The sequence below is a fragment of the Diabrotica undecimpunctata genome, chromosome 1 (genome assembly GCF_040954645.1).
Source record: "Diabrotica undecimpunctata isolate CICGRU chromosome 1, icDiaUnde3, whole genome shotgun sequence".
Classification (NCBI taxonomy): Eukaryota; Metazoa; Arthropoda; class Insecta; order Coleoptera; family Chrysomelidae; genus Diabrotica; species Diabrotica undecimpunctata.
In genome coordinates, this window is record NC_092803.1 from 172,983,640 (window position 1) to 173,007,876 (window position 24,237).

At 33.1% G+C, this 24,237-nt stretch overlaps 1 protein-coding gene across 4 annotated transcripts in view; it reads right to left on the bottom strand.

The window, feature by feature from the left end:
- Positions 1-24,237, bottom strand: part of cora (erythrocyte membrane protein band 4.1 like coracle) — a 90,847-nt gene that overhangs the window by 59,776 nt on the left and 6,834 nt on the right. The gene's annotated exons all lie outside the window — the stretch shown is intronic.

Here is a 24,237-nt window from a genome sequence, read left to right on the forward strand (position 1 = left end):
TTGATTTTTAGTAGTCATTTTTAATATTTTAATATCACAGAAACAGTGTTAGAGCGTATGTAGAGCAAAAAATATAAATCACAAATATTTAAACTGAGTAAATATACACCCATTTGGTCATTGTTCTAAGTAGTAAATGATAACGTTTTACTGTAACTGCGATGATAAGTTGTACAAATGTAGTATTTCAGTTATCTTAACTATAATTAGTATATGTAATTACGTAGCTTTGGAACAGTAAATTTAAATTTCACTATTTTTCGTCCAAAATTTGGTGTAAGACCGATCTCAAAAAGATACCAGTGTTCCAAGATAGTTATGGAACATTTTACCGGAGCTGACGGAAAATACAGCGCGCAGCCCGAAGCCACGAAGGTTTTTATAGAAAATGTCCGTTTAAAATTACCGACTGATTTTGCTCAAATGATTACCGACCCATATATACCGACAGAAACATGGCGAATACAGCGAGAAGTCCGAGACTGAGAAGAAAAAAGGAAAATTATCGTAATTCAACATTATATGCCATACTATGGTATATTCACAATATGTTTCCGTTGAAATGGTTTAATTAAATACAATTTTTTATTCAAAAATCGTCTATAAAAGGTATATAATTAAAATACCCTATCGGGCTACACCACAGAACGTTTTCGGACTAAAGAGTCCATCATCACTGTAAAATTACCAAAAGTCAAGCCACTATAGAAAAAGTTCTCGGACGTGCTGCTTGACAGTGGTAATTATAAAGTGGAGAAGGAATGGAAATGTATCCTATATTATAAGCCTTATCTATTAAGAGCAAATTGAAATAAAAATCCTATCCGACTTGAGATTTGTTCCAAACAATGCGTTGAATAAAATGCCTTTTTCGAGTATTTCCAACTAAAGTCGGACAATTTTCAATTAAAGGTGACTAATCTACAAATTGAACTAAACACTAACGGCAACCATGTTAAATGTCAGCAGCAAATTCTTACCGGGGTCATTTTTATTGTGTATGCTTCGCCAATGTGAATAAGTCAAAAAGTAAGATAGTCCCATAAAATTTGCCTCCGTAACAATATAAATTGGTGCGAGTGTATAGTGAGACAAGTTCAATGAATAGTTTGAAACATCGGTAAACTTATCAATATTTTGCTGGTCTATATATATTTACGTTCTTAGAAAGAATGGGAATGAGAAAAATATGATATTTTAGTTTATTCCTTCCACATTCTATATGTGCATAGGCGTAGTGTGTTCTATTTCTTGGGAATATATTTATTAAATAGACTTTATTAAAATAGTTTTAAGGTAACTAAAGTAAATTTGAGGCAAGTTTATTCTTTATATAGTATTTACCCATTAACGGCTGCTCAATATACAAAGAGAAATTTGCAAAATTAATTTATTAGATTGGATTAAACACAAAAATTAAGACTAATTTACAACCAAACAGATTTTTTTCCCATTTTCAAGGAAAACCGTACAATTTTTAATAAAGGAACATAATTATTGTATCTTAAATGTAAATTAAATTTTAAGGTGAAAATTTTCGAAACATTCGGGTGTAGAATGCTACACCTTTTACATAAATAAATAATATTGCTTTTGCACATCCTACATTCTTGCACTATCGTCTCTTTTTGTAATGTGGCCAATATTGCCGAATCTGGTTTCATCTGGTAAAGCAAATTTAGATTGACGCCCATGTACTAAATTTGACACTGATGTAGCGGTTTCTTCACTATTGTAAATTATAAATATAAATCTATGTCGGCTCATGCTTTCTCTTATAATGTGAACTTCTTTATCCTCATCCTTTGACCAATGCATATCAACTTGAAGCAGAGTGTGAACCAGATAATATACATATGCTAATAATTTTTTTTATATCTATGTTATTAATTTCAAAATCATGACGGTTCTTCTGCGATGCATAAATATTTGTAAAATATAGAATGCTCTCAATTACTTTTTTATCAAAAAAGAGTGAAAAACTTCAATATATGACTTGCCTCCATGGTTGACTTTTATATTGTCTAAATATCAATCAGACTGATGTTGAATTACTACTGAGCACGAAGGAGTATCTGTTGTTACCCAACTTGAGAGAAATTTACTATTTTTGCCTGGTTTTTTCTTTGGACGTTTTATCTGTGGTTCAGAGGAATATCATAATCAGAATCGTTAGAATTCCCAATCACTTGTATTTCATATGTACCTGCAATATCTGATTTTATTGATTATTCACAAATAATATTATCATCAATGTCTTCTACATCAGAAACTTTCTAATCTAATCTCGGCGACAAATAAACCACATTCAGTGAGTCAGCATTTTCACAATCTGAGTCTTCTTATAACAAAGCTATTAACTCTTTAGTAGTTAGTGCCACCTTCATATCATATCTCGAGAATTTACTGAAATAAACAAATACACTACTATATATATACACGCATTCACATGATAATAGTTTAGCTTACTTCATTTCAATTTATATGAACATAATGTATTTTTATATTTATATAAACAAATAAACACAAGTAAACTTTCAAATTAAGTTAAAAAAAAAAACAAATATAACGTTTACAGCACACAGCAATTATATAAATAGAGAATGATGTGTAATGACGAGATCGTATGTTAAAATTTCAGATTGTTTAGTCTAATGAAAAAATAAGTATTTTCCAAAGTTTTCTGTTTTTTGAAGTTCTGTATTAGTTACTCTCTAATAAGAATAAAATTTTACTTTAATTTGTTAGACACCTGTCAAAAGACACATGATTATTTAATAATTATATCGGTCTTAGATTTAATTTTTACACAATTACTTATGTGTTTAAATAAATAATTAAATCAATTCAAATCAAGTTAAAACAAAACAAATATAACGTTTATAGCAGACAGCAATTCTATAAATAGAGAATGAAGTGCAACGACGAGACCGTATGTTATTTCAGATTGTTTAGTCTAATGAAAAAATAAGTATGTTGTAAAGTTTTCTGTTTTTTGAAGTATTAGATACTCTATAATAACAATACAATTTTACTTTATTTTGTTAGACAACTTTAGATACCTGTTAAAAGATACATGATAATTTAATAATTGTATCGGTCTTAGATTTAATTTTTACATAATTACTTGTGTTTAAATAAATAATTAAAATTTTTTTTGGTAGGCCTCTGCAAAATTGATAAGTGAAATATGATTTCGTTGAAAAGTTATCGTTAAGGGGTTCGTTAAGTGCGATGTTGCCAAGTAATCACCTTCAATTAAAAATTGTTTTGGTATAATGAACAATAGATTTCGTGATGAACAATAGAGATCTGATGGCTTTAGTATTAACCAGTGTTAATGTAATTAGTGTAATCCTGTGATTTGCATACTTATTAAAGATAATAACCAGTTTATTACTTTCTTATGCTTCAACTATGCGTACTGCTTGACATGTAAAGTCATTTGTCCTCTCGGTACATTCAGATGGATCACATACAGATTATTCAAAAAATGCACTATTGAAAACCGGAAAACTATTAGTTAATACTTCATTATTGTGGTATACGCTCAGTGCTTCAGATACTAACTGATTAACATTCAATGAAGTATTTGTATTGTATTTTTTACGTAGTCAACATTTTATAAAAGAAGGGCGGAAAAAACTTCAGTAGATATATACATACACTGATTACGTGTGTGTGGACAGACAAAGCCTTCCCCAGAGACTATTATATAAGCCTTATTAATGAGCGCTTAAACAATATTCTCCACACTCCTTTGTAGTCGTCTAAAACCATTTGCGAAAAACTAATTTAAAATTACCAAACAGGTTTTATAGCTGGAAAATCGACTTGTGACCACATACTTGACTTGTGACACCGATGCAAATATTGGAGAAAACAAGGAAGCTAAACATAGAAACGCATCATCTTGTAGACTTTAAGGCTGCTAATGACATAATAAATAGAAAAAAAAACTCTTTGAAGCAATACTGGGAATACCAAATCATCTGGTGGAACTCGTGAGGTTAACAATGGAGAGGAGGTGGTGTGTCTGGTAAGTATACAGAAAAATCTGTCCTCGACCTTTAAAGCTAATGGCGGATTTAGACAAGTGGAGGCAATATCGTGTGATGTTCAACATCGCATTATGTGCAAATAGAACAAGCACAAATAGAGTATGTCAGTGATTTCGTTTATTTGGGTTCACTCGTCAACAGCCAAAACAATCTCACCATGGAAATAAAACGCCATACATGGGTCCTGGTAATTAGATTGTATTATGGTTTGCTCCCTCAATGGGTATTTCTATTCTATTCTCATTAGCCTTTTTCGGTCCATTTTTGGACATAGGCCTCCCCAATCCTTTTCCATTCTTCTCTGTCTGTCGCTATAGTCATCCACCTAGAGCACACGTGCTTCTTGATATCATCTGCCCATCTCATTTGGGACCTTCCTCTGCTTCGTTTATATTCCCACGGTCTCCAACTTGTAAGAATTTTGTTCCATCGGTCTTCTTTTTGTCTTATATTATGTCCGGAAAATCTCCATTTCAATTTTGCAACTTCTTGTCTAACATCCCTCACTTTTGTTTTCTCTCTTATCCACTCGTTTCTCTGGTCTTATGTGCAACATTTGTCTTTCCATTGCTCTTTGGGTTTTTATGATTTTATCCACGTTTGCTTTTGTAAATGTTCACGTTTGGGAACCATAAGTGAGAACAGGAAGTACGCATTGATTGTATACTTTGGTCTTAAGATGCTGTGGATATCTTTTGTTTTTAAGAATGTAGCTTAGTTTGCCAAATTCCACCCATGCCAGTCTAACTCGTCTTTTTATCTCTGCTGTTTGGTTTTCTTTGTTAAGTTTTATAGTTTGACCCAGATATATATAATCCTGAACTTGTTCTATTTTATCTTGTCCGATCCTCATTGTGATGTCTTCATCTGTATTTGTTATGATTTTGGTCTTGCTATAATTCATATTAAGGCCTATCTTTCCAGCTTCTACGTCCAGTTCTTTTATTATTTCAAATAATTTTTCTTTTTTATCGGTTATTAATGCGATGTCATCAGCGTACCTTAGATGGTTCAAGCGTTGTCCATAAATTTTTATACCTTTTTCTTCCCATTCTGATCTTTTAAAAATATCTTCCAGAGCCTGATTGAAAAGTTTCGGTGATATTGTGTCACCCTGTCTCAAACCTCTATTTATTTGTATTGATTTTGTTCCTTCATATACTTTAATTGTTGTTTTGGCTTCCTTATATTTTAACCAATAGATTGACGACAAAATTCGACGGATGCCATTCGAAAGAACAAGCTGGTTTTAGAAAGGGATTCAGCACAAGTAACCATTTACTAAGTATGAAAATACTTATAGAACGAGCAAATGAATACTACATTCCTCTATATATAGCGTTCATAGATTTCGAAAAGGCTTTTCGAACATTCGGCAGTGAATAGTTCTTTGATTGATTTGAGCAGAATTGACCACAGATATCCGGAACTAATAGCCAATGGGTATGGGTCAAATTGGAATGGAGGCCAAGGGAAGACAAGAGAAGCGTCGGTCGACCACCTACAAGATGGACTGACGATTTAAGAAGACTCAATAAAAACTGGATGAGAGCGGCGCAAGATAGACGGGGTTGGAAACATGAGGAAGAGGCCTATGTTCAGCAGTGGACTCTTGAGGCTGGATGATGATGATGGGTATGGTAAACTATATAAAATTCTGACACTGACTAAGTTAAGTGAGGAATTGCTAGAATGTTTCGAAGCGTCAAGTACTGAATGTAATGAAAACGGTATATGGCGTAAACAATATAACTGCACTGTACAGACTCTATAATGATCCCCATATAGTAAAATAGTAAAGATAAACCAGATGATAGGTTGGCTACATGTTATTTAAGAATGAAACCTGGAAACTACAGCAGAATATCTGTTCCAAAACTCAGTAGGAAGTAGAACCAGATGAAGATATCTCGCGGCATGGAAGAGACACACTGTGTAACTGAATTTGATGTGATGAAACCAAAAAACTTGTCAGTTTTACTATCATAAAAATTTGAGGATTTAGAAAAGTTTTACCATTTTAATTATTAATAAGTATAAATATACATTTTAATAAGACTATATTATGGTATAAATATTTGAAAACAATAATTCATTTATAATTTAACAAACACAGTAACTTATTTATTTTGATGTTTACACTAATTTTATCTGCAATACAAATCGTAAATCACCTAATATTTACTTTTGATAATATTTTACAAAATGAACTAGCAGATAAGTTCGATGTTCATTATATCATCTCTAAGAATATTTATGTCTGAATTAGTTCATATATTTCAATTGAAAAAGCTAACATACAATAATTTAGAGTGTTTCCTATCTCGATTAGTATAACGAGAGCATAGGATTTAATGACTGGAATTTTCCAGAAGACAAGACTAAATATAGTGCTGTATGATTTAAAAAATTTAACGCGAACTATGAAATGTCTAGAAAAAACATGTAAAGCAACTTTTAAAACGAGCAAACAGTAACTAAAAAGGAATGGACCACTAATAAAATAAATGAACTCATGAAAAAAGAAGAATCCACAAAAATAGACACAGAAATACAAATAACGCCATACCTATGAAAATAAGAAAAAATTTACGAGAAGAAAAGGAGAAATGGTACTAAGAAAGGAAGAAGTGCTGCAACAATAAAACTACCAAAAAACAAGAAACCAGCAAATTATATACAAATAAATACATAAAAATAAAGAAAACAACATATTGAAGATAGTTTTGAAAAAAAGCAGATAAAGGGCGTGGCATTATTGCACCTTTCCACAGCGTATGACACCGTAAACCATAAATATTGGTATATAAAGTGTCAGAAGATCAAATTAACCAACTTTATACGATGTATACTGCAAAACCATCAGTTTTACGTAACAGCCGCTGGAGAACCCAGAAAATAGATTGCCCTAGTCCTAATAGTGTGTTGGCTCCCCTGCTATTCAAGATCTACACAAATGGATTAGCCAATACATCATGAAACACAACAATTAATATACACAGATGACACGGCCATCGCGCACAAGATCATTTGCGGAGGAGGAACTGCAAACTTTTAAGATCACTACACAAACTGAAAGTTTATTATGAAACCACCTGACCAAATCCGTCAAAAATATCAGGTATGTGCTTTCCATTTAAATAATAAAGAAGCCACTAAAAGTCAGAGAACACAAAGATGAAAGTCATATCAAGAAACAATATCCTGAAGAAACTGAAAAGTACAACTTATGGTGCTCATCCTCATGTCCTTTCCACTTCAGCGCATGCATTCAGCAGCGGAGTACGCGGCTCCAGTCTGGAGATTCTCCACACCCGTCTCACAGGTGAATACTACTCTAAATAAGACGGTTCGAATCATTACAGGGTGCTGTAGACCTACCCCAATCCCCAAAATCTATTATATCGCAGAATTAGTTTAACAAACTATAAACTAAAAGCTTGAGTTATAATATAAACTATATAGAGACCAGGGGCCTCTCTGGGAGTAGGTAAGAACGCCTAAGGAGGATTCAAACTAGTCTGGCCTAGGATGAGTTACTCTCAGTGGATTTTAGGAATAAGAATATTGATGGTCGCCATGCAATATATGTTGAGTTATAAATAAATTCATACAATTAAAAACAAACATATATTGTTAAACAAAAACAAATTTATACAAAGAGAAAAAAACTGTAAAAAATATATAAAAAATTGACCTTGAAAGAGAGCTATGATTTTAAGACCTTAGAATACTCTTTAAAAAGTTATTGAATGAAACTAATAAATTTTGTTAAATTAGAATGATAAAACAAAATAAAAAAAAATGTAACATTTAATATAAAAATATGATGGAAAGGTAGATATTAAATTTTCTCTCAAAAAACATAAATTGGACATGAAGAAACACTATTGCAGCCTATTCCATGTAATTAGAAACTAACTCGAAACTCTCCTGGAGAACCAAATCCAATCTGGTAAACTTCCAGCTACAAACATTATAAGGTATATCATTGTATACCATCTTATGAAGCATCACGTGGTCTATACTCCATTAAAGAAAAAACAACAGCTACAGCACACAAAAAGTCTCCTACTGTTCCATACTATATTCCATTATTCCATACTATTACCATATTTAAACAATTCACCAGGAATTTCACAAAATTGAGATAACAAATAATCAAGAAATATAATTCTCGCTATATATGGCCGATTGGCCAGTGATCTCTGAGCACCGAAAATGGACTTGTCTCACTGAGAACTTAACAACAACCCTGACCTGTCAATACAAAGAACTAAATATGTTCCATTATTGAAACCTTAAACACGCCTTATCTCTATGCAACTATTTATACATGGATGTATAGACCTTCAATATAATTTAAGGCGTTAATTCTTTTAAGATGTAACAATAACTCCACCTAAGATCAGAAGAGCCGTAGCAGCAGAAGTCGAGAAAGATAAACAAGTTAAAGACCACCATCACTCTCAGCGTCCTTTGTCTCAGAAAACAGCTTGAGAGCTTATCAAGCGAACAAAAGAGAGAACTTTGGAGCCGACACCATGCACAACCTCAACTTGGCCATAAGGAGGACCTACCTGCCGGATTAAACTTACATTTCTCCATGTGGAAACCTCTAAACCGGCTGTGGAGTTGACTGACTCGTTCAGTATAATCTCCAAAAGGGGTGCTACGCTGAAGATGATATGAGTGACCGTGAAGCTGTACAAACCAATGATCATCTGGTGATGTGCGAACAGCTACAACAAACGTGTATCCAACAAGACCTAAAGCAAGTCAATGAAAGAGTCCTGGATGTTGTAAAACACTGGGGCTCGCAATTTGACTGGAACTGAAGAGGATACGGTCAGTAAGTATCACAAATAAGAATCAATGTGCAAAATTTGAGAAATCTAATTTCAACATGGAATGTAAAAAAACTTGAATCAGGCAGGAAAAACACATAATTTTACAATAGAAATGATGACATAAAAAATAAACATCATGGACGTCAGTGATAACGATCCAGACCGTAGATATGGAGTTACCAAAATTATCAACAACTTAAAAATATAAAAGTAATGAAGACATTAAAAATAAACATCACGGAAGTCAGTGATAACGATCCAAACCATAGATATGGGGTTACCAAAATTATCAACAACTTAAAAATACAGCAAAAATGATGACATTAAAAATAAACACCATGGACGTCAGTGATACCGATCCAAACCATAGATATGGAGTTACCATAATTATCAACAACTTAAAAATACTGTGTTTCAAAAGTCATTTATTACTCATAACAGAATTATCATGGTACAAATTAGATTTTGTATTAGTAAGGTACATACATACATATGTATATACCAAGTGTTGATAAAGACGATGAAGAAATAGAAAAAATTTACAATTTTATTACTGTTTGGGTATTTTAAAAGCAAGGTAGAAGAAGCTGTGCACCTTATGAATGTGTGTGACCTTATGGATTGGAATCAAATGAGAGAGGTGATCGCCTGAACAACTTTGGTCAGCAAAACATATGATTATTATCAACACATGGCTCAAACTCACAAAGCTTAGATTATACATCTGGATATCACCAGCACATAACAAAAGATGAAACGTGATGAAATAAAAAAAATAATATGATACATAAAGGCAAATACAACAGCTAAATATAACCTTTAGGGACAGGTCCGACAGAAGATCAGTTGGTGGCCCAAGACAAAGATGGGAGAATGCAGTAACGAGTGATCTACCTAGGATAGGGGGTGCAAAAATGGGACATTGCTTCACAAGACTGACAAGAATGGAGGAAAATAGTAAATGCGGCCAAGAATCATCCAGAATCTTGAGTCAAGAAAGGAGAAGAATAGTCTAAATCAGTATTTATTTCTCTTCTAAAAAAGAAGAAAAAGAGAAATCACACCTTGAAATTGTTTCTAAAAACAATCCACCAACGGATAGATTAAAAAATATATGTTGAAATTAGTGAAAGGCAATTTTGATAAATGGCAAAAGCTGGATTTTTTTGTGAAATAATTTCTTATAATAGGAATCTCAATTTAAATTCTTTTTATAGTTTAGCTGTTGAAATATGGACGTATAGGACGCTTGTTGAAGATTTCTAATATATATAAACGTCACAAACAAATGAGCAAGTATTGAATCTCATTCAGAAACCACGTGAGTTAATATTTACCATTCAGGTGAGAAGGACATTTGGTCATTAATGAGAGTAGAGAAATATGACCTACTTTAACTGATCAAGCAGGGTAAAAAGGGGGAAATAGATCGAGGGAAGACGAGGAATATTATGGTTAAGAAACCTTCATGAATGATTTAGCTGCCTCAATCCATTGTTCATTGAGGCATCAAAAATAAGAATAGCTGTAAAGATTGCTAACCTCCACCAGAAGATGGAATCATAAAAAGTAAAAAATGCATTAAAAACTCTTTTTTATCGAAATGAAGAACATAATATAAAAAAACAAACAAGAATATTCTCCAATCATCTACTACCCCAACTAACCCTTCTAAAGAACCACTGTTTAGAGATGAAAATCAGAATTATACAAATAATTAAAATTGGAATCGGAAGCGATTATATATTATACTGAATAATATCCGCGTAATGCAATGCTGCGATCATCAAACACGTTTAATAATGGACATCAACTCCAAAAATAAAATAAAACCTAAAAGTGAACGTGACTAATTCGACATTCTTCTTAACAAATGTTAAAGGTCACATCATCACATTCACATGGTGAATTATATAAATCAAGAATAATTATGGCAATTTGTTACTTAATGTAATAGTACGAAAGATATTTTTGTATCAGGTAAAAAGAATTTTCTTTACAAATGTTTTAACTGAGGATTTGACTGCTATTTCAATTACGATTTTAACATCGGAAATCTATATAAAACAAACAATTGAGGATGTAGGCGTACATTCATTGTTGAAAATGCGATGGCAAATTAGTGTAGCAGCAAAATAACATGAATGTAATTTACACTGAAGGAATTCGAATTTGGTTTCTAAATGACTTAAAATCGTCAAAAAGGGGTAAACGACATTATCCAATACTGCATATCCAATGCAGTAAAAAATATGTTTAATACACTATATTTTCAAAAATCCTTTTATAAGGCAGTATAGTGTTTTGAAAATATGAAAATCAAAGACAGGTTCAAAAAATTCGGTCCATTCCATATATTCAATTATATTTAATATAAAACTAACGTCTCCAATTTTTTCTCTCTCGCTAAAAAAATAGGTGTAGATCGAATTTTGCCAGACGCGTACAGTTTTGAGGTGTAATGCCTCTGCGTGTACATTAAAACGACAGGAAAGTAGTACATATAAAAAATATACAATTATATTAACCCTTAATAAGATAACGGGAACATATTTCCCACTTTACTTTGCCGCCAAATTTCGATTGTCGCTGTCAATACACAGAATGTTGAATTTTGTGATATTACGTATTCATTTCATGGACAAATACACCAACTATTCTGACAGTTATTCCATGGATCTGATTTTTAGTTGACAATCGACAACTAGATTTTCATAGGTTATGATATTTCTTGCCGCTAAAAGTTGATTTTTGTTACAATTTTGCAAATTATTTGATGAATCGGCTCCAAAAATTCTGGTAAGTACAAAGTTATTGTATTATTGATATATATATATTGTTTGGTCAAGCTAAATACATTGTAATTTGTTATACAAATTTATGAAAAGATAGTTATTTTTGTCTTTGAAGTTGGTGGGAAAATTATTCCCCTTATCCAATTCCATAAAAAAAAACGCAAAAGTCATGCACCAGAAACATTAAAATTTCTGTTATATTTTAGGATTATGAATTCAAGAAGGGGATTATCAGAACGTGAACTCCTTGCTGCCTTAGAAGAAGATTGGTCTGATGTTGATCTCGACACTGATGATGATGATGACATTTTTATACCATCCCCATCTACTTCTGTTTGCGGTAAGTCCAATGGAGATGTTATTGATAGCAGAATTGGGCAATTGCTTGGTGAATCTGATGAAATTGTTCCTTCTACAACCGTTGATGTAAATTCCACAACTGAAAGAACATCTGAGAATGACCCACAAGAAAATCAAAGTGTTTTGGTAGAACAGAGTCCAGTGGTTACGCTAACTAATTTTACTGGACAATGGACCTCTGAAACAGATGTTCCAGAAATACCAAAATTTGAGCCTGTGTTACAGTCAAATGTTCAATTCACCCATAAAAGTCAACCAATATTTTATTTTGAGAATTTCTTCCCTTGTGATCTAATAGAACAAATTGTTGCTCAAACGAATTTATATGCTGTACAAAAAGACAGCAAAAATTACAAAAACACTAGCCAAGAAGAAATAAGGGCATTGCTAGGTGTTTTTATTTTAATGGGACTGCACCCTGTACCAGACAAAGATTTATATTGGTCAAGTGATCCTTTTTATAATAATCCTGTTATCTCCAAAGCTTTTACAATAACCAGGTTAAAAAAATTCATAGAAAATATAGATCTAAATGACAATTCAGCAGCTGCAGAGAGAGGTTCACCTAACTTTGATATACTGTATAAGATAAGACCATTTATAGATAGACTAAATGAAGTTTTCAAAGAACAAGCCAAACCTGGAAGTCGATTTTCTATTGATGAATGTATGGTGAAATTTAAAGGACGTAGTTCTATCAAACAGTATATGCCCAAGAAGCCGATTAAGCGTGGTTATAAAATTTGGGCAAAGTGTGATGCTATTACTGGGTATCTGTACCAGTTTATTATCTATACTGGAAAAACTGAAGGCATTGAAAATGATGGCTTGGGATACAAGGTTGTAACTGAATTATGCCAAGATATACCACACAAATCTTTGGTTGTTTTTGATAACTTTTTTACGAGTTGCAAACTGTTGGAAGATTTATATGCTAAACAGCTGTATGCTATAGGTACAGTTAGACCTAATCGCAAAGGTTTGCCCGATTTCATGAGGAAAAAGCAAACCAAAAATGAAAAACTTCGAAAGAATGAATTCTATTGTTTGAGCAGTGGCCCTATAACAGCAATAAAGTGGTTGGATACCAAAGAAGTCACGGTTATTACAACTGCTAATCAACCACATGAAGTAACCATGATAAAACGTACACAAAGAGATGGCACAAAGAAAGATATAATGTGCCCAAAAGTTATTGCAGATTATACACTAAACATGGGAGGAGTTGATCACTTTGACCACTTTAGGGCATCATATCCCATAAGCAGGAAGTCTAGAAAATCGTGGATGAGATTGTTCTTCTTTCTTTTAGATGCAAGTGTAATTAATGCATATATTATGTACACAAGAATTCATGATCAAAAAAATACTTCTCACAAGGATTTTAGGCTTCGCCTTGGAAGAGCTCTCATAGGTGACTTTACAGTAAAGGCATCTCGACCTGTAATATTTAAAAATAAAAAAATTGGCAACTTTGGTGTTCCAGACGAAATTCGGCTGAGAAATGTAGGACCACATTTACCAGATGTTCAAAAAAATTATACAAGATGCAGATTTTGCTCAACAAAAAAAAGAAGAAAAACGAACGAACATTATATGTAGTTATTGTCAAGTAGCTTTATGCATAAAACAATGTTTTAAATCATTCCACACTGCTGTAGTTGAGACCTAAATTAGTTTTGTCACCCATATATGCATTTTTGTATTTTTGAATTAATAAATTGTTTCACAAACTATATAAGGGTAATTAATTTCCCACCTACAAAATTTTTTTAAAGAACAACGGGAAAATAGTTCCCACCACTATTTTTTTATTACTTTTTCAAATTATTTTATATTTCAACAAAAATATGTTTTATTTACCTCCTTTAGATACCAAAAGTATATAAACAAACAAATTAATTCTCCTTATATCCCATGTCTTATTAAGGGTTAAACCAATTATAATTAACAATAAAAAATGAGAAAATTAAATATAAAAAAGTACTAGTGTAATGAATAAAAATAAAGTGTATTCCAACATATTTTAAACAGTCTGTAACTGATAAAGTAATGGCTATTTTTAACTACGGGGAGGCGGGGACACGGAAAGAGCCTCCCCGAGTATTGCTTTCTATCATAAGCGGTAAAACAGTGGTGTCCGTGGTAACGTTATAAAAATAACGACGAATCCTTTCCAACACCAAGCGTGAACAAGGAAAAGCTTAAGATCAACAACTCTCATCAAAAACTGTTCTTTTATGAGCCTTTCTGACAATAATCTCTATCAATATCGATGGAATTACTGATGGCAAGGAAGTGCTACATTCGCATATGTATAAAACCTCTAAAAGTGAGAAGACCAAATATTGACGGGATGAACCGTGATAGTGAGATCGCTCAAAGATGACACGGCAGCGCTATTTTTACAAGAAGCGGTCTGACTGTCAAAACAACCAACAACACGAACCAGGATGGCGCAGAAATCCTCTCCGCCGAACTCGACAATTGTAGTGACTTCTGTGTACAAGCCTCTAGGAACTAAATTTGTGTTACCCTCCAAAAAACTTCCAATCCGCCAGTCCAAACTTAGTCGTAGGTGACATCCACAGTCATCACACGGATAAGCAGAAATGAAAAATTGAGGACGGGCCATGGAAGAACTCAACAGCCTATCTCTGATCCACGATCCGAAAATACCAAAATCGTTCCATAGCAGAATATGGAGGAAGGCGTACAACCTCGACTTGACCTTCGCAAGTGGCGTAATTGACGACTGCTGCACAAGAACGATGGATATGTACCATAGCAGAAGAAACTAAACTGCTATAAAACAAGCTGTAACAACCTCTAGTCAAGTTACACCAGACCAAATCACGTATCAACTAGTAATCAATGGAAAACCCAGACGGAGATCAAAAATGCTATCGTGCTGAATTGTAACAGATTACCTTCATTTATCTCATTTTCAAACATATGGATTCAAACTAACAGACCCTTCCGATGACTTCCAAGATCGCCTGTCACCCTTAGATGTTTTTATATGAAATTATGAAATGTATGAATTTGTATGAAACAACATGCTGGAGCAAGAAAGAGAATGTTCAGGTTAATCTATGTTTTGTATAAAACTTAATGAGGTCGCTGGTTAAATGATAATAGTAAAAATATGAAAAGAAATAGTACATACTTTCCCAAACATTCTCCCGCGCCAAAAACGAATGTTTTTAAGAACAGCTGAAAGGATAAGTGTAAAGAATAGACATGAAAGATCGATATACTAATAAATAAGCTAAGTAAGAATAACATATGAATTGACAAATAAGCGGCGGTCATATTTTGACCACAGACCATTGTTGGATGTCGTCTGACCCTGTGCTCAGATTAACAACGCGTACAATGTCATCAATTAGAAAAGAATAGCGTCGAATCAGTAGAATTTTTTCGACCGACTAAACTAGAAAGATTGTGTCATACACAATACCGTTGGCCCCTTTTCCTATAAGAATTCCGTGGGGTGCGAAAAGACAAGACGAAGAATAGTGTCGAAATCTTGGCGTAATGATATTTCGACGAGCTCCACGGTAGGAAAATGCCAGTTTGGTGAAAATTCTAATAATTGTGCCAGTGATAAAACACGACTAACACAATCAGAGAGGTGTTGATTAGAAGGCATTTGATGCCGAGTAAAGTGTGGTATCAGTTCTTGTATGTGTTTAGTACGATTGCCAATTTGGGGTAGAAAAATTAGCTCAAGAGAGCGCAATCGTCGATATCGGAATCGAAATATCGGAAGATCGGACGAACAACCCTTTGACAAAAGTGACTAGATCAGCCAGCAATATGGCTGCCAGGAGTTCCAATCTTGTCGAGACAGAGCGAGCATGAAAATTGGACTAGACTCGTTGACAAAAGTGACTAGATCTGTCAGCAGTATAGCTGCCAAGAGCTCCGATCTCGCGATAGATGTTCCTGTATAAAAATAACACCAGAAATGTAACACATACAAGTACAGAGGTCAGATGTATCTGTTCAGATGTTTCATCATCCCAGGATACATTGAAGTACCACAACGATTTTAGAACACATTTGACTTGCAAAAAGACATGGAAAATGAATAAAAACAAGAGGATAGCAACAAAAATACGACTGATTTACAAACGAATGCCCCGCTTTGTGAACGGTTTGTCAAAGGGACAAGAAGAATGAGAAAAGAAATCAGTCGTAGGATTCCATTTTAGGCCCAGTACCGTAAAAATGAAAGGTTCCTCTTTGCCAACGAACAACATGTCAAAATGCGTAAGCCAAAGCCTGAAAATAATTAGATATGGTTGCTGACGTTGTCGATTTGTCTAGCGTAAAACCATCGAGCTTTAAAAGCTAAGCGAGTGCTCACTGCAGAAGGTGAGTAGTATCAAAGAGAATCACATGTAGCGTGATTCTGACGTAGGTGCGTCGAGATGGCTGCTGGCCCACTGCCTAGCGGAAAACCATCGAGCATTAAAAACTAAGCGTTACTCTTGTAGAGTTTATAAGCAAAATAAAACGAAGAAGTACCGTTAGTAACGATACGTAGTAAAAACTCTTGGAGAGGTTTAAAAAGTCCGATCTCCAGAGAACCCCTTTTATAGTTCCAAAATTCCTCAATTACTTTAATTTTCGATATCTTCGTTGATGTTTTATTTGCGATATAAAGCAAACGTACGAAGAATTTGACTTCTTTTGTGTCGCCAATATAGAAACAAGTGTACGGTTCGTATTACCAGAACAATTATCGCAACACAATAGAGTGATTTATTGGTGTACCCTCTTGGTATACAGACCACACGCAACGGTTAGGAGGGTGGTTTCTGACCGTCTTAAGTCTCAACTCAAGACACTTCATCCAAAGACAGCGAACGAGACACACGACGTTTGTTGGCTCTCGTGCCATAGAACCGCCTCGGGCATCCCGACGTACCAAGGAGATCTCCTGGGCTACGACATCAATATTTCAACGGGTAAGTCGATATTCTCTGTACAAACATTAATCATGAGTAAGACCAGTTTCTTTCCTAATTTATTGACAGTTTTATTTGCTATTTTTCGCTAATTGATTTACCAATAAAATACTGCATTTTTATCTTTATTATTATTTATCTATTATCATTTAACCAGCGACCTCATTAAGTTTTATACAAAACAATCTAGAAATTCGGATCACTTTCAAAGAAAAAAGCGCCAAATATTTCCAATTTTATCAATCATCATAACTAGTGTTACAGCTCTAAAGTAGAACATATACATTTTTCTAAGACTTCTTCGTCATTCAGCTTTGTCACGTCTTTTAAACTTAATATTGTACGTTGTTTTCTTGGAATATGGCTGTTCTGTTTCTCAAAAATCTTTCATTGGTGTACAGTTGTTCAAAGAGTGACCTTGTGCAATTTTTAAATTTAAATCTCTATTGCTGATACATTAGCTAGATCTGTTCAAATTGATACTTTGATTGATAATGGAATGAGTCAAAGAGAAGTGATCGGATAGCTTGGAGTCAGTCCAAAATGTATGGTCCAAAAGACATATCAACGATTTGTAGAGACTGGATGTCAGGAACGACGACCGGGATCGGGCGCGAGAAGAATCACGACGATCAGAGAAGACCGTTCTTTACAACACACTTCTTTTCAAAATCGGTTCTTTACGGCTAGAGCAATCCAAAACCGTTTTCAAAATGCTCTAATCGGACATTAAGCACTTCTACAGTAAGAAGAAGGTTGAGGAATTTGATCTAAGGGCTCGCTGCCCAGCAAGAGGACCTTCGTTAACAGCAGCACATCGACAACGCCGACTTGAGTTTGCTAGAGACCACCTTGATAGATAGATAAGTTTATTGACAATTGATAAGTATACATAGGAAATAACTAAGAAATAATACAAGAACACATAACATATACAGTGAAAGATACAAAGAAATAAAAAAATTATAAAAAAAAAGCAATTGAGTTAGGGGTAAAATAGTTTTCATAAAAACGACCACACTAGGACGACCACACTAACAAGACGTACGAAGATACAGGTCTATAAAACAATCATACGACCCGTTGTGATGTATGGAAGCGAAACGTGGACGATAACAAAGGCAAACGAAGAAAGACTTTGTGTTTGGGAAAGAAAAATCCTAAGGAAGATCTTTGGCCCTGTGCTAGATGAAGATCAGGACAATATGGGATAAGACCTAACAAAGAGCTTGAAGAACTTTACCCAGACGCCAACATCATAAAAGAAATAAAGTCCAGAAGACTCTGAGCAGGACACCTCAGAAGACATTCTGATGAACGAACAATAAGACTGGTGTGGGAGGAAGTCCCAAGCACTATGGGCGTGGAGAATTGGATGGAGGTTGCTCAAGACAGAAAACGCAAGGAGCGTTGAATGCTCACCGATACATTACCGAAAATTCTAGACTTGTGGGCGAAAACTTTATTTTCATGCATGACAACGCGCCGCCACACGTAGCCTGGATGGCAACGCAATACCTGTAAACCGTCGATGTGCCAAAGATGAATTGGCCGGCTCAAAGCCCAGCTTTGAACCCGATTGAGCATGTTTGGGACCAACTCAAACGAAGAGTAAGGAACAGAATACCTGCTCCAATAAATCGTGAGCAGCTCGATTAGCGCTCATGGAAGAATGGGAAGCTTTTCCTCAAGACAACATCCAGAATTTAATCAATTCATAGTTGTACCTCCTCCTCCAGATATCATTTCCACAGATGCCAAGAAGTATTCGCCCCAGGATTCTACGTTTAAAAACGAATAAAAAGGTTTCATCTTCTTCGCATATGGTCCATATTTCGGATATGTCTGCCATTACTGATAAAATAAAGGTTTTGCATATTGCTTTTTTTGTTTTCTGGTTAGTTATCTACTCATACAAAAATAACACTGGTTCGCTAAAACCATCCTCTGCTTGGTGAATTCAATTATACGAGTTCTCATGAGTAATTTACTAAGAACATTCGCACGAATTATTCTGCGACTTGCTCTCTTACTCAATCTTATGAAATTTTGACTTTCGATTTCTGATTATAGTTAAAATGAGTAGTTATAGAACAACAAAAGAAACACGAGTTTGTAGTGTTATAAATCAAATAAGCCCAAAATATTCAAAGGGGCTGATAAAAGGTTTGAACTTGAATTTAGAGACGTAATGATTTCAAAAAGATTTTTTACTTGTTTTTTTGAGCCTTGAAAATCGTAATTTTTCCTTTTTCTTTTCAGTTTTAAATTTTTTGTAACAAAACGACCAAATTAAAATTGTAAGAGACGTCTTTCCTTTTTAGAAGGATCCAAAAAACAAAACAAAAAATGTCTAGGGTTGAGAAGGTTGATTTTTACAATTTGTTTAAATAAAATTAGGATCTCGAACTTTTGCGACTTCTTGAACCTTATCCTGGGGAATCTCACGAATGTGATTATGCAAAAATATTTCATGCCGAACCCGAGCTTTTCGCCGTATTTATAAAAACATCAATTATTGTACATTTACAACTGGTTTTTCTGTTATTTTTAAGTGAGAACCTGTTCCAATGCAAGTTACCTCCTGTGCCAGAAAATACGTTATAACGGTTACTATTTTTAAAATATGATCCCCTTTCTTCATATCATAATTTATTACTGTATAAGGCAGAGTGGTTCATTTTTTATTAAAGGATATTTAAAAATAATCTTTACCTGTTTTGTTGATGAGATAAACCGAGTTCCTTCCAGTGGAATTAATTAACAGGCTGTTATAAATAGGGTGAGGTAAACGACCTAACTAACCAACTAATAGTTATCTTGTATTATTAAAAATCTAGCTAAATTTTGAAGAAGGAATATTATAATATGTATATATACAAATCCTTAAAAAATATACTATAAGTCTATAAATAGACGGTAATGAATAAATGAGCGGTTATTATGAGAGAATTCTGTGTATAATGAATTCATGAATTCACATTTTGTGATGCAATGCTGATCGCACAAAACTTAAGTTCAGCTTTGAAATTTTCAGTTTGCTGATTATACGTGGGTGCTATCCTAATAACGGCCTCGTAAAATGTAGTAATGCTGCACGTATTCAATAGTTCTTCTGTTTTATAGCGATCTAAATTATGTATATACGTGAAAACTTCAAAGTGAATAAAAATAGTATTCAATTTTATATTAGAAGCTAATACGATATTAAAAACAAACGATTATATTTTAACTTTCAGATTATAAACAGTTGTAAAAAATAAGATCAGATTACAATAGATCAAAATCAATAATAGTCCAGGCAGTATCTGTTTTAAGTTGGGTGTGTAGCATATAAACGCAGTTTTTTGCATAAATCGCTCCAAAATATCACTACAAATGATAACTTCACTATGTGTGAGTTGTAAAATGTGTCTTAACTTTTTATTAAATTAAACAAAATATGAAAAAAATTCCAAAAATTCGATATTTTTCCTTCTTTTTTCGCATATATCTCGAAAACTACTGGTTTTAGAATAATTTTAGAAATAATAATGCATTTAAATTTTACATAAGATAATGCTAGTTTCAAATCTTAAGAATTATTATTATTATTGTAAAAATACCTAAAAACGCAAAAAACAGTTAAAAGGTTTTTTTTGAGAATTTATTTCCCGTACTAAATTTAATCTTAGGACCTTTATATTCCGAGAAATAAAACTCTTTAATATGTTTAATTATCACGCAAAATTTCATTAAAATCGATTTAATAGTTTTTTTAATATAATTTTTGTAATCTAATTTTTTTTTAAATGAATAACTTTCCAAATTCTGTAGGTCAAAAACTAAAACTTATGGATACTTGATTTTTTTTACATGTAGAAGAACATTCAATATTTCAAACCCATTTTAAAAAAATTAAAATCCGTCGATTAGAAGAGCCTAAGGAATTTTTTTTTTAAATCGTTTAAATTTTAGGCTCATAAACAATTTGAATAACTTCATTACTTGTTGATCGATTTTAATTTTCAAAACGGATATTAAAAGTGCTTTGAAGCAGCTTCAAAAGAAAGGAAAAATAAAATAAAATGATCGGTTTATTAGTTCCGGAGTCATGATTGGTCAAAGTTGACTGTGATTTACAATAAAAGTAAAAGGTTCTGAGATCTGTTTTTAAATAAAACCTTTAATATACAAAGCACTAATTGGGTACAAATTTACATTAGCTACACATAACTATAAGTTGGTTAAAATGTCAATTAAAAGTAGTCCATCCGTCAAAAAATTGACGGGAGAGCGGCCGTCGCGACTGAATCGAAATTGATTTTACGCGTTCAAAATCGCGTCGCGCGTCTTCTAACGAAAGGTGGCGATCGTTTCTCTAAACTTTTTCCTATCTTTTGCAACGTGAAATATTTGTTCTACACTGAGGTTAGTTCAAATTTTGATATTACTCAGCCAATATTTCCTTTTTCTTCCCAAGCCTTTTCTTCTATCTTGTATCTTCTTTAAAAGCCATCTCAGCGACGAAGGTAGGCAATCATCATGGCTATTCTGATCTTAGATGCTGCCGCTCTGAATAGTTCGATTCATGTGCATCCGTACCATTCCCTCAAGTTACGCAACCATGAGATTCTTCTCCTTCCTATACTTCTCTTGCCCTGGATTTTCCCTTGTATAATTAATTAAAGTATATTGTATCTTTCATTACGCATAACAGAAGCCAGGCATTGCAGCTTTCGTGTCTTGATGGTTTCCAATATTTCCATTCTTTTGTTGACTCCTCTCATGACTTCGTTGTTTGTTACATGCTCGGCCCATGACATCTTCAGGATTCTTCTATACACCCACAGTTCAAATGCTTCCAACTTTTTAGTAGTCGAAGCTTTAAGCGTCCATGCTTCTATCCCGTAAAACAGAGTCGAGAAAATATAACACCTTGCTAGCCTAACTCTCGTGTCTAATCTCAGTTCTCTTACACAAAGTATCTTTCTCATTTTATTGAAGTTTGTTCGTGCTTTCTCTATTCGAACTTTGATTTCTTTGGAGTAATCGTTTGTGTGATTAATTATTGTGCCAAGATAATTGTAGTTTTCAACTTATTCTAAAGTTTTACCCTTAATTGTCACATCAATATTTTGGGTTTTTGATATCCTCATAAATTTAGTTATCTTGATGTTTATTGATAATCCATATTCTTCTCCATACTCAACTATCTTGTTCATTAGCTTTTGGAGGTCCTGGAGGTTGTCTGCTATTATGATAGTATCGTCCGCATATCTAATGTTGTTAATTGGTGTTCCATTGACTTTTATTCCTGCTCTTTCTCCCTCAAGAGCTATTTTCATAATTTCTTCAGAGTATGCATTGAATAGTAGTGGTGACAATACACACCCCTGTCGCACTCCTCTTTTAATTTCGAACTCTTCTGATATGTATTCATTAATGTGTATGTGTGCCTGCTGTTTATAATATGAATTTGTTATAATTCGAAGGTCATTGTATTGTAATTGTTTTGCTTTGAGGACGTCCATTAGCTCTTTGTGGCAGACTTTATCGAAAGCCTTGTTGTAATCTATGAAACAGACATATATATATATATATATATATATATATATATATATATATATATATATATATATATATATAAGAAAAAAGAAGTACTTGTGACTCGTTTGGAACAAATATATAACTGTTTTGGATGGGTTGGAGTCAATAATAGGGCTATTGGTTAACTATTTTTTTATTCTCGAGCTTTCAATTGTGTTTACAATTATTATCAAGAGCTAAAAAAGACAAAATACTTACAAGGTTGAACTAAAAAGAAAAAACAATTTTTGTTAACTTACCAAATAAAAATTAGTTTGGTAAGTAAAAATCACTGCTTACATGTTCAAAATATTTAATAAAAATGTTTTTATCTAATAAATGTTTCTCTGAAAAATTTTTTATAATTTTGAAAACATTTTTTTAATATAAGAATAATTGAATTTATAAATAAGTTCAAATAGCAACCAATTACAAATAGCCTCAATGTCATAAATGCCAACATAAATTTTTTATTTTTGACAATTATATTGCCAAAAGTAAAACTTCGTTTAAACATTCTTTTTTGTTTAGTAACAAAAAGAAGAAGATTTATTCGCCCTTGACAGATGTCTGAAAGAATGTGACAGATATATGGAGAATTAAATATGACATTTTACAAGTTTTATATATAAATCATAAAGAAAGAATATAATTATAAATTTTGCTTAAATTTTGAATTTCAGATCTTTTGTTTAAACTCTTATCATTTTTGCTAATACAAACCATTTCCAAAAAAGTCCTTTTAAATTTATTACTTTCACTACATAAAATTTTAATGTTATCAAAATCCATAATATGGTCTTTATAAAGATAATTGTGGATTTTTGTCGATAGGACACTCCGATCAAAAAATATCAAATTTTTACCGTCGAATTGCTACAAATTTTCTTTAAAGTTGATTTCGCACGCGTAGTCGCGTCGCTTCAAGCGATATTTCTGAAAGAACGGTTTACTTTACACAAAAAAAAGGGTAATAAACTTTTTTGTTCAAAATTGTTTCAGTCAGATTTTTTATTTGAAATATTTTTTTCTACGACGCACCGATATTTGGTGGGGTAGGAATACTAAACTTACGTACGTTAGATAGGTGAAGTCGGTTTTTATAAGTAAAAAAATTGACAAATTGGCAAAATTATGCGAAATCTGCTCAATCGATCTTAATGATTGAGATTTTCTAGACGAATTATGAAGGTCCTAAGTGTAACCTAAGTGGTTGAAAAACGTTAAATAAGAAAAGACTTTCTCCCCCCTCTTTTTTTGTATTAATTGCTATTTTGCAGCAACGGTAATGAATTAAAACATTTTTAACCAGCCGTATCTTATAGAAAATTTAATTGCCACGATTTTATTTCATTACGAGTTTGCTCCAAAATAAATTGTTTTAAAGGTATAAGCAAGGAAAATACAAAAAATCGATGTTTTTAGTAATTTTTAAATATTTTAATTATTTAATTAATGTTCCCGACATATTTGAGAGCAAGGATAAAAATCCGAATGCCACCTCTCACATCCACCTCAAATCAATTCCGCCCTGGTCTATATACAGTTCACGAAAAACATGTCAAAATAGGTCCTTTGACAGTTTATTAAATGAAGAATTTGACAGAAAACCACCTTGACACAA